This window comes from Camelus dromedarius, chromosome 7 (genome assembly GCF_036321535.1).
Source record: "Camelus dromedarius isolate mCamDro1 chromosome 7, mCamDro1.pat, whole genome shotgun sequence".
NCBI lineage: Eukaryota > Metazoa > Chordata > Mammalia > Artiodactyla > Camelidae > Camelus > Camelus dromedarius.
Window position 1 is genome coordinate 66,292,846 of NC_087442.1, and position 15,355 is coordinate 66,308,200.

The 15,355-nt window shown below is 36.5% G+C and overlaps 1 protein-coding gene across 1 annotated transcript in view; it reads left to right on the forward strand.

Annotated features, from left to right (window-relative positions):
* The first annotated feature begins 14,826 nt into the window (after positions 1-14,826).
* ABCB1 (ATP binding cassette subfamily B member 1) overlaps positions 14,827-15,355 on the forward strand; it is a 93,264-nt gene continuing 92,735 nt past the window's right edge. The window contains exon 1 of the mRNA XM_031454831.2: positions 14,827-14,988. The gene's annotated coding sequence lies outside the window, so the exon portion shown is untranslated. The remainder of the gene's footprint in view (positions 14,989-15,355) is intronic.

Below are 15,355 nucleotides of genomic sequence, written 5' to 3' on the forward strand. Positions count from 1 at the left end.
TCATCTTGAAAGGAATCTTTCTGAGAATGTCAAATGAAGGTAGTGATGCTGTTTTCCAGCTAAGACCTTGCAATATTGTTCTACAAATGTGGAATCAAGATTCAAATTAAGGAGTGCCCAGTAGGAAATACAATGAGGGAAAAAGCCAGATGATCAGCAATGATATTAATTTAGTCATTCCTTCAGCCAGTAAATATTTACTGAGTGCCTACTATGCTTCATATACTAGGAAACAAAAGAACAAAGCAGAGATGGGCTGCCCTTATATAGTTCATACCTCAGTGGGAAAGACACACTACATAATGGGCAAAAATTGCAATTGTGATTTATAATAAGAGGGAGAAGTACAATATACTTTGTGAGTTTCTGTCAAGGTATCAATCTAATCAGTAATATTTCCCTGAGGAAGTGACTTTTGAACTAAGCCAGAAGAATGAGTCAGTTAGCCAGGTGATGGGGTGTGTGTGTGTGTGTCCATGCAAATGTATGCTGGGCAATTGTGAAGGTGTGAGAGGACAGAGAAAGATCGTTCCAGGAGGGTAGGCAAGAGGAACACCGTGCACAGCAAAGCTCCAAGAAGCTGACAGAGGCCAGTGTGGCTGGATCATGAAGAATTGAGAGGAGGAGGAGCCTGGAGCTAGAGAACTAGGCAAAAGCCAGATCATGGAGGACCTCCAGGATTGAACCTGAGAGCAATGGAAAGCCAATGCAAGTCTTATCTGGGGGTAGAACATGGTCATAGGTGCATTTTTATAAATAACTTTGGCTGCTGTGTGGAAGGTGAATTAGAAAGGTTCTGAAATCGATGTGGAGAAACTAGATAGGAAGTTCTGATAGCCCAAGTAAGAGAGGATTTTTAACTACTCTGGGGAAGGGGCTGGGATTCCCAGGAAGTTGGCCATTGCCCACTCTTTGACCCTTTATGGTTAGCCTTGGAACTGTTACGGCACCTGTGGGCATGTTATTCACCATGCCAAGGTTGACTCTTCCCCTCTCCCCAGGTTTCTGATACAAATTAAATGGCGGTGCTGTGTACTCAGATGTGACTGCTGAAAGAGAAGCCAGTCTGGGGACAAGATCAAAAGTTCAACACTCAGTGTGAGACTTGTTGGGCCTCCCTGGTGGCAATTCCCACAAAGTGATTTTTAGAATTTACTGTCCTTAACAGTAACAAAGATGATGGAGCATGAGAAAAACTTGACAGTGGAATAACATATGATGCCATATTGATGCAGGAAAAACGGATGTGGGGCGTGGAGGAGGGCTATGTCCCAGGTCTCAGTGGAGCCCCTGGGACGTGCCCTGCCAAGTGTGGGTCTTTGGCTTCACACAGAAAAGAATTCAAGAGCAAGCCACAATTGAGTAAAGGTAGATTTATTTAGATACATACTGCATAGAGTGCAGGCTGTTTCAGAAGGTAAGAGAAAGGCCAAGAGATATGCGGGTTGGGTGCTCAGGTTAGAGAAAAAGTAAGTACACACTCCATAGATAGAGTGCGGGCTGTCTCCAAAGAGGAGGGAGAGAGAGAGGTGGCTATGAGCCATAGTGTTGACAGTTTTTATGGGCTCAGTAGCTTCATATGCTAACAAGTGGGAGGACCATTTTAACCACCCTGAACTACCCTGGGGAGGGGGGCTGCGATTCCCAGGAAGTTGGCCATTGCCCACTCTTTGACCTTTTATAGTTAGCCTTGGAACTGTTATGGCGCCTGTGGGCATGTTATTCACCATGCTAATATATTACAATGGGCATATAATGAAGTTTATGGTCTGCTAGAAATCAAATCTCCCACCATCTTGAGCCTCAAGGCTTACTAGGGGTTGAATCTTCCACCATTTTAATGTTAATGCTGTGTCATTTCTTGAATGGCTGAGCCCTGCCCCTTTCCTTCCTGTCTCAATATGATGAAATCATTATAGGATAGTGTACTTGTTTGGGGTGAGCACTATTTGACTGTAATGCATAGTAATCAATAAGATAAAAGAAACAAAGCTAGAAATAATAGCAGAATATTAACTGCAAACTAAATTGCCATTTCCTAAAAGAACACTGCAGTGTGATGGCAATAAGAAGGAACACAATAACTACAAGGTCATGGCTCTATCAAGCAACAGAGACGACACAGTCAAATACTTGGCCCAATTACAGAATACCTAACTGGGAAAGACCAACACAAGGGAAACCAACTAAAAGATAAGAATCAGAATTCATCAGTATCTCAAGAAAAGTTCATGTGATAAATGACCAGTTTTGCAAATTTTTTTTATATTGTGGTTAGCATCACGTCCTCATTTTCTATATGTTAATACCCTTTAAGGTATTTTAAAAGATAATTTAATTATTAGTTAATTATTTAATTATTACAATGAAAACGCAACTTGTAATAAGCAATATTTCTTTCTCTCATTTTCCAAGTATTGCACAATAAAATAAACCTCAGGCCTCAGTTGGCTGGCTTTAGAATCCTGGATTATTGGAGTTTAGACACTACTAAGGCAAATAGAATGTACTCTAGGACCTATAGCCCATCTCCTGGGTCCTAAAAAAATGGTAATTAAAACAAGTCAAGGGTAAAAATAAAATCAAGATGAGAGAAATGTCACACAACAGTGAAGTAAAACAGCTAGTCTGATTGTACCTGTCCCCTTAAGACATATCCAACACCAGCCAATCTGAAGTCCTACCATTAGAATCCCCTCTCAATATGATAGAAAGAACAACAAACTCAGTGTCAGAAAATCTACACTATGTTGACTTGATTCTCTTTCTAACTGATTGTATGGCCTTAAGTTCCTTAACATTTCAGAGACTCAGTGTAATAAAAGACCTGCATGAAATAACCTCTAAATTCTCTTACAAGCCTAAACTTCTATGAATCTAGAAAAACACTAGGACATGAGAATTACTCTAAAGTAGAAGCCATTTTACAGAAATAATTTCAAAAGCATTAATAAACAAACACTCTTGCAGACATAGTAAGCAATTTTATGGTTATCAGGGGAGAGGGGACAGGAAGGGATAAATCTGGGAATTTGAGATTTACAAAGGTTAACCACTGTATATAAAAATAGATAAAAAAACAAATTTCTTTTGTATAGCACAGGGAACTATATTCAATATCTTGTAATAACCTCTTAATGAAAAAGAACATGAAAATGAATATATGTATATATATTCATGACTGGGACATTATGCTGTACACCAGAAATTAACACATTGTAACTGACTATATTTCAATTTAAAAAAGCATTAATATTCAAGGATTTCCAAGATCTTTGCTGCACCACTCAAATTTTCCTCAGCTCTATCCCGCCTTGACTCATATACCACTTAAAATTGTAATCATTCCAGGACTAGCATACTCAGTCCCCTTCCTCTGCTGTTTTCCCCCAAAGCACATTCCACCTTTTAACATACTAAACCACTTATTTTTTTATGCTTTTGTCAATCTGTCTACCCCCACCACCAAATGTAAGTTTTACCTGGGCAGGGATTTTTGTTTGTCTTGTTCATGTATGTATGACACACATCTGTAATAGCACATGAGATATAGTGGGTAATCAGTTAATACTGTTGAATGGATGCATGGGTAAATCCCAATACAATTTCAAAATGAAACACTTGCCAACTTAAGTTACAATTATAAAATCAGACTTAGCCAACTATGCATTGGTTTATTAGCACAATGTTCCTTCCATATGGAAGTCAATTTTAAGTAGATTTGCCTTGTGAAATAATACAAACCTTTTAAAAAAATATATGAGTGAGTAGACATCATCTTGTTGAACTGATTTGACCTTGTTTCCAGGAGAGAGTTCGTTTAAGATTAGACAAGTTCAAAGTCTATGAATCATAAAACAATTAAAAAACTAAAAAGAAAATGACACTTTTATGCACTCTGCAAACTCAAAAACCATGTAAGGTAACACTATTGTGTGAGGAATTCCTCAGTGCTGATGTTTAGGGGCAAAAGGTTTGGCTATAAAGTAAGATAATGATTAAACGGATATATTCTAGGATTGATGCAACCAAATAAGCATTGAACATTGAAGGAATTCCCCTTTAGAAATAAACTTCAGGACAAATTTACCAAGCACACAAGAAAACTGGGCTCATTATTTTGTAGCCAGATTTCATTTTTAGCTGAAACTTCTCTCAAGTAAGTCATGTGTTAGTCTACTAATGATAACAAGAACAACAGAAGTAAACTTCAGAACTGAGACATCCAGGTACTAAGCTAACTACTGTATATTCAGTCATTTCAGTTGCAGTGTAACCAAACACACTGTCCAATGTTAAATTACCAGAACTGAAACTCAATTTGTTAATTGTAAGGCCCATGCTCTTCCTTACAATGGTAGGTTCTCTCTTGTTTCTAAAACTTAAATTTATCAGTATAAGGCAAAATTTGCTCCTACTGAGAACATTCAAAGCATATTTCTGTAGAATATGAAGATAAATTTACCACCCGAAAATTCAAACTACATCATTCCTTGGCAGGCATCATTGAAATTGGTTCATAGTATTTACTTTGAAGAAGATAGTGGTCATTTTAGGTGTACAAGTTCAGTTTTGTTTGTTAAAAAAAAAAAAAGCAAGACATCCATTGCGCATACCAAATTATACTAATAATTCTCACCCCTGTAAATACACGTGCCCAACTTGAGGGTCTTTCTGCTCATTCATCTTCCCATCAGCAGCATCAAACCAAGTGCCAGCCTCACGGTACTTCGTACAAATTCTGAGTAAAGGAAAGAAGAATCAAGAAAGAAATAGCTACTCCAGTAAAGTCCATCTTTATTTGTTCAGATATGCCTTAAAATGTCAAATAATGCTGTTAATGGGAATTTCTGCAAGTCCATTCAAACAGACAGAAATTGAGCATTTACTATCTGTACAGCACTAGCTGTACAGCATTAAATAAGACACATTTCTACCTGCATGGAGCTCCACTCTTAAGGGGAAAGACAACTGAGTCCCTAATTGACCTTACTTTCTTCCTCAGGTTGAGGTACATGGTGGTTAGTCAGGAAAAGTTCCTCTAGGCCTTTGATCTTCTCCATGACTCTTAGAGGTTGATATGGAAGCAGCAACTGGATAAAATGTAGCCATGTTGCACAGACTGTGAATGGCAAAACCAAAGCTAGATTCCAGTTACTTCAGTCTACCATATATTTTCTTATCAGTTAAAGAAATATCTCTCTATTTTTACCTCTGCCTTTCTCCCCTGTCCCTTTCTCTCTTTCTTTAAAAACATGTTAAAGGAATTTATAGAAATATGAGAAATTTTCAAAGAAATGTATGGTATCAGGAGTTCTCCGTGTTACTTGTTTTAGCCAGGTAATTTTGCCCTTCACTCAGTGTGGCCCTTTGCTCCCTAATAAACAGCAAACCCTCCTGAAAATGGATAACAACAATCGGGGTCCTGGATCCTCTACCTTATGCCCATCTCCATGCTTTACATAAAATATCACTTTTTCCATCATAAAAATAATACACTTTAAATATGGGAAATTTTTTAAATACAGAAAAGCTTAAAGAAAAAAACTGACAAATTCCACCACTAAAAAACCATTCTTCTCATTTTGATATATTTATTTCTATATAATTTGATATATAATTATTTGATATATTTATTACATCAATTAATTTGTCTCACATAGTTAATATCATGCTGTCACAACTTTCCCCAGCCATTTTTCTTGCATATTAATGTAGGTATTTTCCAATGTTATTGTAAGTTCTTTCTAAGTACATTTTTTCCTTTTTTTAAATTAATTTATTTTTATTGAAGTATAGCTGCTGTATAATACTATATAAGTGTACAATATAGTGATTCACAATATTTAAGGGTTATACTCCATTAATAGTAATTGAAAATATTGGTTATATTCCTTATGTTGTACAGTATGTCCTTGTAGCTTATTTTACACCTAGTAGTTTGTACCTCTTAATCCCCTACCTTTATCTTGCCCCTCTTCCCTTCCCTCTCCCCACTGGTAACCACTAGTTTGTTCTCTGTATCTGTTAGTCTGCTTCTTTTTTGTTTTACTTACTAGTTTGCTGTATTTTTTAGATTCCACATGTAAATGATATCAGTGTCTTTCTCTGCCTGACTTATTTCACTTAGCATAATGCCCTCCAAGTCCAACCATATTGCTGCGCATGGCAAAATTTCATTCTTTTTTATGACTGAGTAGTATTCCATTGTACATGTGTATGTATGTATGTATCTATATATATATATCTCATCTTATTCATCCATTGATGAACACCTAGGTTGCTTCCACATCTTGGCAACTGTAAATAATGCTACTTTGAACATTGGAGTGCATGTATCTTTTTGAATTAGTGTTTTTGGGTTTTTTTGATATATACCCAGGAGTAGAATTGCTGAGTCATATAGTAGTTCTATTTTTAGTTTTGTGAGAAACCTCCATACTGTTTCCCACAGTGGTTGCACTAATTTACATTCTCACCAACAGTGTACATGGGTTCCCTTTTCCCCATATCCTCACTAACATTTGTTATTTGTGTTCTTTTTGATGATAGCCATTCTGATAGGTGTGAAATGATAGCTCATTGTAGTTTTGATTTGCATTTCCCTGATGATTAGCAATGTTGAGCATCTTTTCATGTGCCTGTTGGCCATCTGCATTCCTCTTTGAAAAATGTCTGTTCACTTCTTTTGTCCATTTAAAAACTGTTTTTTTTTTTTTAATGTTGAGTTGCATGAGCTGTTTATTAGGGTTGGTATTAACCCCTTATTGATCATATCATTAGCAAATATTTTCTCCCATTCAATAGGTTGTCTTTTCATTTTGCTGGTTTCCTTTGGTGTGCAAAAACTTTAAGGTTTAATTAGGTCACATTTGTTTATTTTTTGCTTTTATTTCCTTTGCTTTAGGAGACAGATCCAAAAACTACTGCTGTGATTTATGTCAAAGAGTGTTCTGCCTATATTTTCCTCTAGGAATTTTATGGTATCCAGTCTTACATTTAGGTCTTTAATCTGTTTGGAGTTTGTTTTTGTACATGGTGTTAGAGAATATTTTTTTCTATCCACATGGCTGTCCAGTTTTCCCCACACCACTTATTGAAGAGAGTGTCTTTTCTTCATTGTATATTCTTGCCTCCTTTGTTGTAGATTAATTGACCGTAAGTGCATGAGTTTAGTTCTGGACTTTCTATCCTGTTCCATTGATCTATGTGTCTGTTTTTGTGCCAGTACCATACTGTCTTGATTACTCTCGTTTTGTAGTGGAGTATGAAGTCAGGGAGCGTGATTCCTCCAGATCTACTCTTCTTTCTCAAGATTGTTTTGGCTATTTGGGGTCTTCTGTGTTTCCATAAAAAATTTTAAATTATTTGTTCTAGTTCTGTGAAAAATACCATTAGTATTTTGATAAGGATTGCGTTGACTCTATAGATTGCTTTGGCTAGTATGGTCATTTTAACAATTTTAATTCTTCCAATTCAAGAACACAGTATGTCTTTCCATTGTGTCATCTTCAATTTCTTTCATCAGTGTCTTATAGTTTTCTAAGTACAGGTCTTTTACCTCCTTACATAGGTTTATTTCTAGGTATTTTATTCTTTTTGATGTGGTGATAAATGGGATTTTTTCCTTAATTTCTCTTTCCAGTAGCTCACCATGGTGCATAGAGATGCAAAAGATTTCCATATATTAATTTTGTATCCTGCAACTTTACCAAATTTATCGAAGAGCTCTAGTAGTTTTCTGATGACATCTTTAGGATTTTCTATGTATAGTATCATGTCATCTGCAAACAGTGACAGTTTTTACTTCTTTTCCAATTTGGATCCCTTTTATTTCCTTTTCTTCTCTGATTGCTGTGGCTAGGACTTTCAAAACTACATTGAATAGAAGTGGCAAAAGTGGGCATCCTTGTCTTGTTCCTGATCTTAGAGGAAATGCTTTTAGCTTCTTACCATTGAGTAGGATGTTAGCTGTGGGTTTGTCATACGTGAACTTTATAATGTGGGATTCTTTCTTTAGGGCAGACTTCCTAAATTAAGTCAGACATTTAAAGTGTATATTGCTATAATGTTTCCTTATTCTTGTTTTTTTGTATATATTTTTAATTGAAGTACAGTCAGTTTACAATGTGGTGTCCAGCATAATGCTTCAGTCATACATGAACACACATATCCCTATTCACTTTTAATAATTTTTGCTGCCTATTTTATTTCACTTTTATGAACACTTGATAGTCTTATTTTTCTTAATGTCTTTTCTGTTTTAATTTGCATGTCTTTGTAGTTAGTGTGAACATTTCACTATATCTTCTTTGTTCACTAGAGTACCATTGCCTTTTTGTGTGTAAATTGCCTATTTGTGTCTTTTGCCCAGTTCTGTTTGGGCTTTTGAATTTTCTTATACATGTATATGAACTCTTTATATATTGAAACTATTAATCTATTGTGATATTTGCAATGATGAGATATTTGTTTAGTTGATGCCTTTAAATCTGAATTTATTCAAGATAATTTTTGTGTTCTTTTTAGCTTTATTTCAAACAATTATTTATAATTGTTTCCATATCATTATTTACTTTCAATGCCCATCATTGGCCCTTTCCAGTTATTACACTTTTACTCTCAAGTTATAAATTTTTATTCCTATCTTATTCCTTTGATCATCTTTATTAGGCTATCTGGGTAATAATACTACTTACTCAATACCAAACACTTTTCAAGTCTTACCCAATTTACTTCTTACAAAAATCTTAGGTGGATTCTGTTAATGTCTCCATTTTAACAATGCACAAATCAAAGTTTTGAGTAACCTGTCCTAAGTCACTCAGCTGATAAGTGATGCAGTTGGAATTAAAGCCTTCTGAGCTCCACTTCATTCTCATCTTTGCCTTACTCCTTTGTCCTCTCTCCCATTAATTCTGTAATTCATTAAAAAGTCTTCTTGTGTTATTACAGTAATTTATTTTAATAAGACAGTGACTTCCTCAGAGGGATGATTCCCTAAATGGATTAAGGATGCTACTACAGGCTGATTAAGGTATATGGTTTTCAAAGCACCAACTTAAGCAATTAGCCTACTGGTCTAATCTCTATGCAACTGTCTCTAAACACTTACCACTTTCCATAAACATGTATTGAATCTTTATCTGTATAAGTTGCTGTGCTATTAAAACATAAAAAGACATTCCTAATTATATAAAACACTAATAATAAATAATAAATCTTTCATTTGGCATAGATAATGAACAGAAAGACTGGGGAGGGGTAGAAATCACTTTGGGCTAGTGTAGACAGAGAATGGTTCACAGAGGAGTAAAATTCAGGCTTCTTTTTGTTATTGACTTGACACATGGCTAAATCACTTAGTTTTAAATTAAGTCAGTTTATTATAATCTGATCACCATTTTGCCCAAGATGAGGCTGTTGCTTCCAATGGTTAAACAATATCAAGAGAAATAACCTCTTTGGAGATTATTATACTTACATTGAGTTTTCCTTTTTAAGTGAGTGTGTGCATAAAAGCAGTATGATGTAATCCAAAGTTCATTCAGGTACAGTCATTCAATGTCCTCTGTCATTCAGACAGTCATATGTCCTTTCCACATAAAAATTATTTAGTCATAAATGGGTGGAGAGTGTGTGGATCCTTTATTGCTGTTGCCACAGTTGAGTCATTTATCTTGCTCTTTGGTCTGGAAATTTCAAGTATATTCTTTCTCTGGCTCAGATCAAGTCCACCAAGGTGAATTTGCATTCTTTTTTTTTTTCCAGAATATTGAACCGTCATTTTGATTCAGGTTGGCAAAGTAGAAGAGGTAGAAGTAGGGGAAGTGAATTATTGGAGAGATCAGAGAAAGAAGCACACTTAACACCAAAAGAGTCAGGTGTGGAAGAAACTCCTGAAAAATTAAAAGTTTTCTTCTTAGGAGAAGAAGGAAAAGTGGGAGAAAAGCATAACAGATAAATGGTAAGAGTGGCCTGAGGAGATAACAAAGGGCTGAGGGAGCTAGGATATGACTCTGCATCTAAATATACAATCAGAGAGCCTTTACATTTTTCAGAATACATTTTTAGTCAATGCCTGTTGATTGATAGAAACACATGTAATAGATTTTCTATTAAAGGCAGAATTTAAAATTTCTGAAAATTCTATATTTAAAGAAATAGAAACATTGATTAACAACACATTTACAAAAATTAAAAAGCAAAGAATTAGAATTAAGACCCATTTGTGAATTGTTTAATAGGCTGTGAGATCAAGAGAACAAATGAGAGTAGCTAAAATATTCGTGGTTCCACATCTAATATTTACTATTTCAATGCACTGACAGAAACTCACCATTTATGGATCGTAGATAGGAAATATTCTTTACATTTAAGATTGAGTTGTTTGGAAGTGTTAATGAGGGCGTGGAGAAAAGTGAACCATTGGGCACTACTGGTTGGAATGTAAATTTGTGCCACCACTATGGAAAACAGTACGGAAGTTCATGAAAAAATTAAATATAGAACTACCATGTGGTCCAGCAATTCCACTTCTGGGTATTTATTCAAAGGAAAAAAACCCCACTAATTCAAAAAGATGTATTCACTCTCATATTCACTGTCACATTATTTACAATAGCCAAGATATGGAAACACTCTAAGTGTCCACTGATGGATGAGTAGATAAAGAAAATGTGGTGTGTGTGTGTATACATACACACAAAATGGCACAATGAAATACTGTTCAGCTATTAAGAAAGAATGAAATCTTGTCATTTTTGACATGGATGGAACTTGAGAGCATTATGCTAAGTGAAATGAGCCAGACAAAGACAAATACCATATGAACTCACTTATACATGGAATCTTAAAACAAAAACAAAAAACAAAGAAACATGCTCATAGATACAGAGAAAAGACTAGTGATTGCCAGAAGCAGGGGGTGGGAGTGGGCAAAATGAGTGAAGGGAGTCAAAAGGTACAAACTTCCAGTTATAAAGCAAGTCATATAATAAGTAAGTCATGGGGATATAATGTACAGCATGGTGACTATAGTTAATAATACTGTATTGCATATTTAAAAGTTACTAAGAGAATAAAATTTTAAAATTCTCGTCATTAGAAAAAAAATTCTGTAACTATACATAGAAATGGATGTAAACTAGACTTATTGTGGTGATCATTTTATAATATATACAAATATTGAATCATTATGTTGCATACCCGAAACTAAAAAATGCTGTATATAAATTATACTTCAACCAAAAAAAAAAAACCAAAACAAAACATTGGTAGATCTTCGCAAATTAGTTTCGCTTGAGGTAGGGTTAGAAAGGTGCATTTCAGAAGCAGTTAATGTTACTTTGGATGGCGAACAGTTTCAAGAAAAAAAAGGCAACAAGCCCACAATGGTATTATGGTATCTCTACCACAGGAAAAGCACTATACAAACTACAGTACTAACAAACAAACAATAAAATACACAATCCCAGTCTATCTGGGCCTGGAGAACTTCTACAAATAAAATAATCTACAACTTGTCTGAAGGCAGAATATAATTTTTAAACTATCTATCACTATAATTTAGCATAATTTTTGGCTTATGACCAACACTCAGTAAATGTTTGTGGTACAAATGATACCTATTGAGCATTTTCTATGTGCCAGACATTGTTTCTAGGTGCTTTGAACAAAACAGCATGACATTTGAGTAAAAGACCTGAGGGAAAAAAATGAAGAAATGAATCATATGGTACAGCTAAATTAAGAAAAGAGAGTTTCAGGCAGAGGTAATGGTAAGTGCAAATGCTCTGAGGTGCCAAGCATGCTTGGATGATGAAAGAACAGAAAGCTGATGAGATGAACCAAATAACCCAGGAAAGAGTAATAGGAGATGAGGTCTGCAGTGGGAGGGGGCCAGGGACTTACAGGCCATACAACTTTACCCTTAGTGAGAAGGGAAACCACTGGATTGTGAAAAAATTTGACTTGACTTACTCTTAACAATAGACCCTGGGGAGGGGGAGGTAGAGAGAGACTGTTAAAGAGGGTAAAGGTATTGAATTGTACATTATGGGGGATTTCTTGAGTTTCTTTTCCTCGGTTTACATCTTTTTATGGAGCACATTTTTCCTCTTTCTTCTGAATAAACAGCACAGGGGAGATAAAAAATAGGGGTAAAGGTAAAAGCAGACCAGTTTTGAAGTTATTGCCTTATTTGTGGGGACAAATGCTGGGGAAAGTGGCGACAAAGATATGAAATGGTATCGTATTCGCTCATTTTCTTTATTATTTAGGGACAGCCTTTTTTCTTTATTATTCTGTTGAAAGTATTAGGGAATAAATAAATGTAGCTACATACATGACTGAAAAAGAATGCCAAGGAAGGCCAAAAATAGATTGAGAGGGGGTATTACTATAAATAGACAGTAATTGTTGAGTGTTGAAGAGTTTCAGGGCCATTTGCCTTTGGGTACAAGCCTTTCAAATACACAAATCACTTAATCTTATAATAACACTCTATGAAGTACCATTATTATCACCTTTTTACCAAAGAGCCAACTCAGGGACTGAAAAGTTAAGAAACCTGTTCAAAATTACACAGTAAAACACAGCAGAAATAGTACTTGAATCTAAGTTCAGGTTGTTTGGTGGAGTCAGTGCAGAGAAGAAAATTGCTGGAAATTAATTTAGTTTCAAGATTTATACGTAGAAAAGCACAGAGTGAAAAAAAGAGCAAATCATCTGAGAGGTGAGTTGGGTTGAAATGGAGTGAACATGCATGTATGTGTTGGGGACAAAGAGTGAAGAAGTTAAGTAGATGAAGATGGTGAGAGAGAGTGTGTGTGTGTGTTGCAGCCAGCCTTTAAAAGCTAAGTGGAAAGTCTCAATGTGATAAACTTGGTGTTAGGGAGCCACTGCAGGCTTTCTAAGATGGAGTCATAAAATGAAAATGTTTCATGGGGCTCGAAAAGGCAGTGGAGGGAGTGTACAACAGTGTACAACAGTGTAGGGGAGTGATTAAATAAGAGTGCAGTTGTCATGGACCTAGAGATGATCATACTGGGTGAAGTGAGCCAGAAAGAGAAAGACAAATACCATATGATATCACTTTTATGTGGAAATCTAAAGAAATGACAGAAATACTTATTTACAGAACAACCAGACTCAGACATAGAAAACAAACTTATGGTTATCAAAGGGGAAAATGGGAGGGATCAATTAGGGAGTTTGGGATTAACAGATACATACTACTATATAAAAAATAGATAAACAACAAGGTCCTACTGTATAGCACAAGGAACAATATTCAATATCTTGTAATAACCTATAATGAAAAAGAATATGAAAAGGAATATATATGTATGTATAAATGAATCACTGTGCTGTATACCAGAAACTAACACAACATTGTAAATCAACTATATATTTTTTCAAAAATCCTGCATTACTTTAGGAAGGTTTTAGAGCAGTTTACAAGGATATGTAAAATACATAACAAGACCACGTGAAGTAAAGCAAGGTAAAACAAAAGTAGAAACAAAAAGCAGAGGCACGTATCAGAATAAAAACGCATGTGACAGAGGAAAGTGTTATACATTTGCCCCAGGTGGATCACAGGGTTGGTGTTCAAGTCTTTAAACAGTTAAACCATGTTGTACAAAGGCATATCCAATTAGAACACAGAGAAAATGAGTTGCCTATTAGAAAGCCTAACTAACAGTATGTAAAGAAAGAAACTTGCTTGTATGGCTAAGAAAAAAAAAATCAAGGCAAGTAAAGTTTGGAATATAGTATGGAAAGAAAATTATGGCTTTGAAGTAAGTTATTTAGAGAAAGTAGGGAAAATATGTTATGCAGCAAAAAATAAAGGAGTTTTCTTCTTTTAAACTTTACCAATGAGCTGAGAGGTAACTCTTGTTAAGTTGGAGAATGCAGACAAAAGATTACAAAAATATCCATTTCCCCTAGGCTGATGAGTATGAAAAGCTCTGATGTGGGTTAACACTGCTTTATGAATTTGATTTATGAAGATTGCACTTACTTTTCAACTTGAGGAAAACAGAGGACCAGAAAGAATTGAAAATAGTAACATGAAATATGGAATTAAATTACAACTAAAGTAATATGCTACAATACAAGATACTTTACTAATCCGAACTAAAATGTAGGCGTTTTTAAATATCTTGGGGAAAAACATGGGCATTAACCTGATGGCTAAAATTTGAAAATACTACATTCTTTTAAATACATTTCTACCTTGAAATGTCCGTTTTGACTTACATGTTCAAATGAAAAACCTCCTATTTATTTCCTTCCATTTATCTTGAAATAAAAGATGAACAGCTACACCTCAGAAACTGTCAAACATACTGAAGAAAAGACTTGCAGAAAAATTACACCTGGCCTTTTTAAGGGTGCTGCTAGGGAGGGAGGTTTAATGCGTTTTAACTGTGGATGGGCAAGTTCGGAGGATGTTTTATTAAATATACTGGATGCGATAGCAAAGAAAATTTCCCTTATCTACTCGAAACGCAAGGAATGAAGTGTATATCCCCATTTATATCTATACATACATACTTGTGTGGATGTGGAGACTTCTGTGGTCTTGTCCAGGCATGACTTAACTATAAATATCCCTGATGATTCAGCTGAGAAAAGGTTCTTCTCTCATCCTATCGCTGAGGGAGAACAGCAAGGACATTCCTCCGGTGATTCCAACCTGTTTCGTAACCAATCGTGAGGTCAGCATTTAATCTAGCGGGCCGGGAGCAATCCCGAGTAGTCAGGCTGATTGGCTGGGCAGAGGAGCACGAGGGCGGGGGCTGCGTACTTGCTCCTCTCTCCCTTCGTCACGGGAAGCCCGGGCGCATTCGAGCTGCGGCTCATCCAGACTCTGAGGAGCCGAGGCGGCTGTTTGCATCTTCTGGGTCTTTCCACTAGAGTCTGAACCTCTTCTTCCAAAATCCACGTCTTTGGGGACGTTCCGAGGAAAAGCCCGAGGTAGGCGCTCGAGAAGCTGGGCACCTGATGGGGACGCGTCACAGGAAAGGTGGGCTCTCCAGTTTCCTCAGCTTGGTTCCTGTGAGAGGAGGGCGTCGGAGGGGAGTAGAGGGGATTCCAATCGGCAAGCCCCAGGGGACAAATGGGGTGAGACTTATTCTGAGTCGGGGAGCACCTGGGGCAGCCCAGTACCTAGTTTGCGGCGTTAGCCACGCGTCCTAAAGTAAGCTGCCCCGAGCTCCGAGAGCCAGCGCGCCGCGGGAAGCCGGGCTCTGAGCCCGCGGGCGGAGGGAGCCCGCAGGCAGAGCCGTGCTCGCTGCGCGCAAAGTCCGGGACGCGCCGGCGCGCTGCGGCTCAGCTCGCGTGA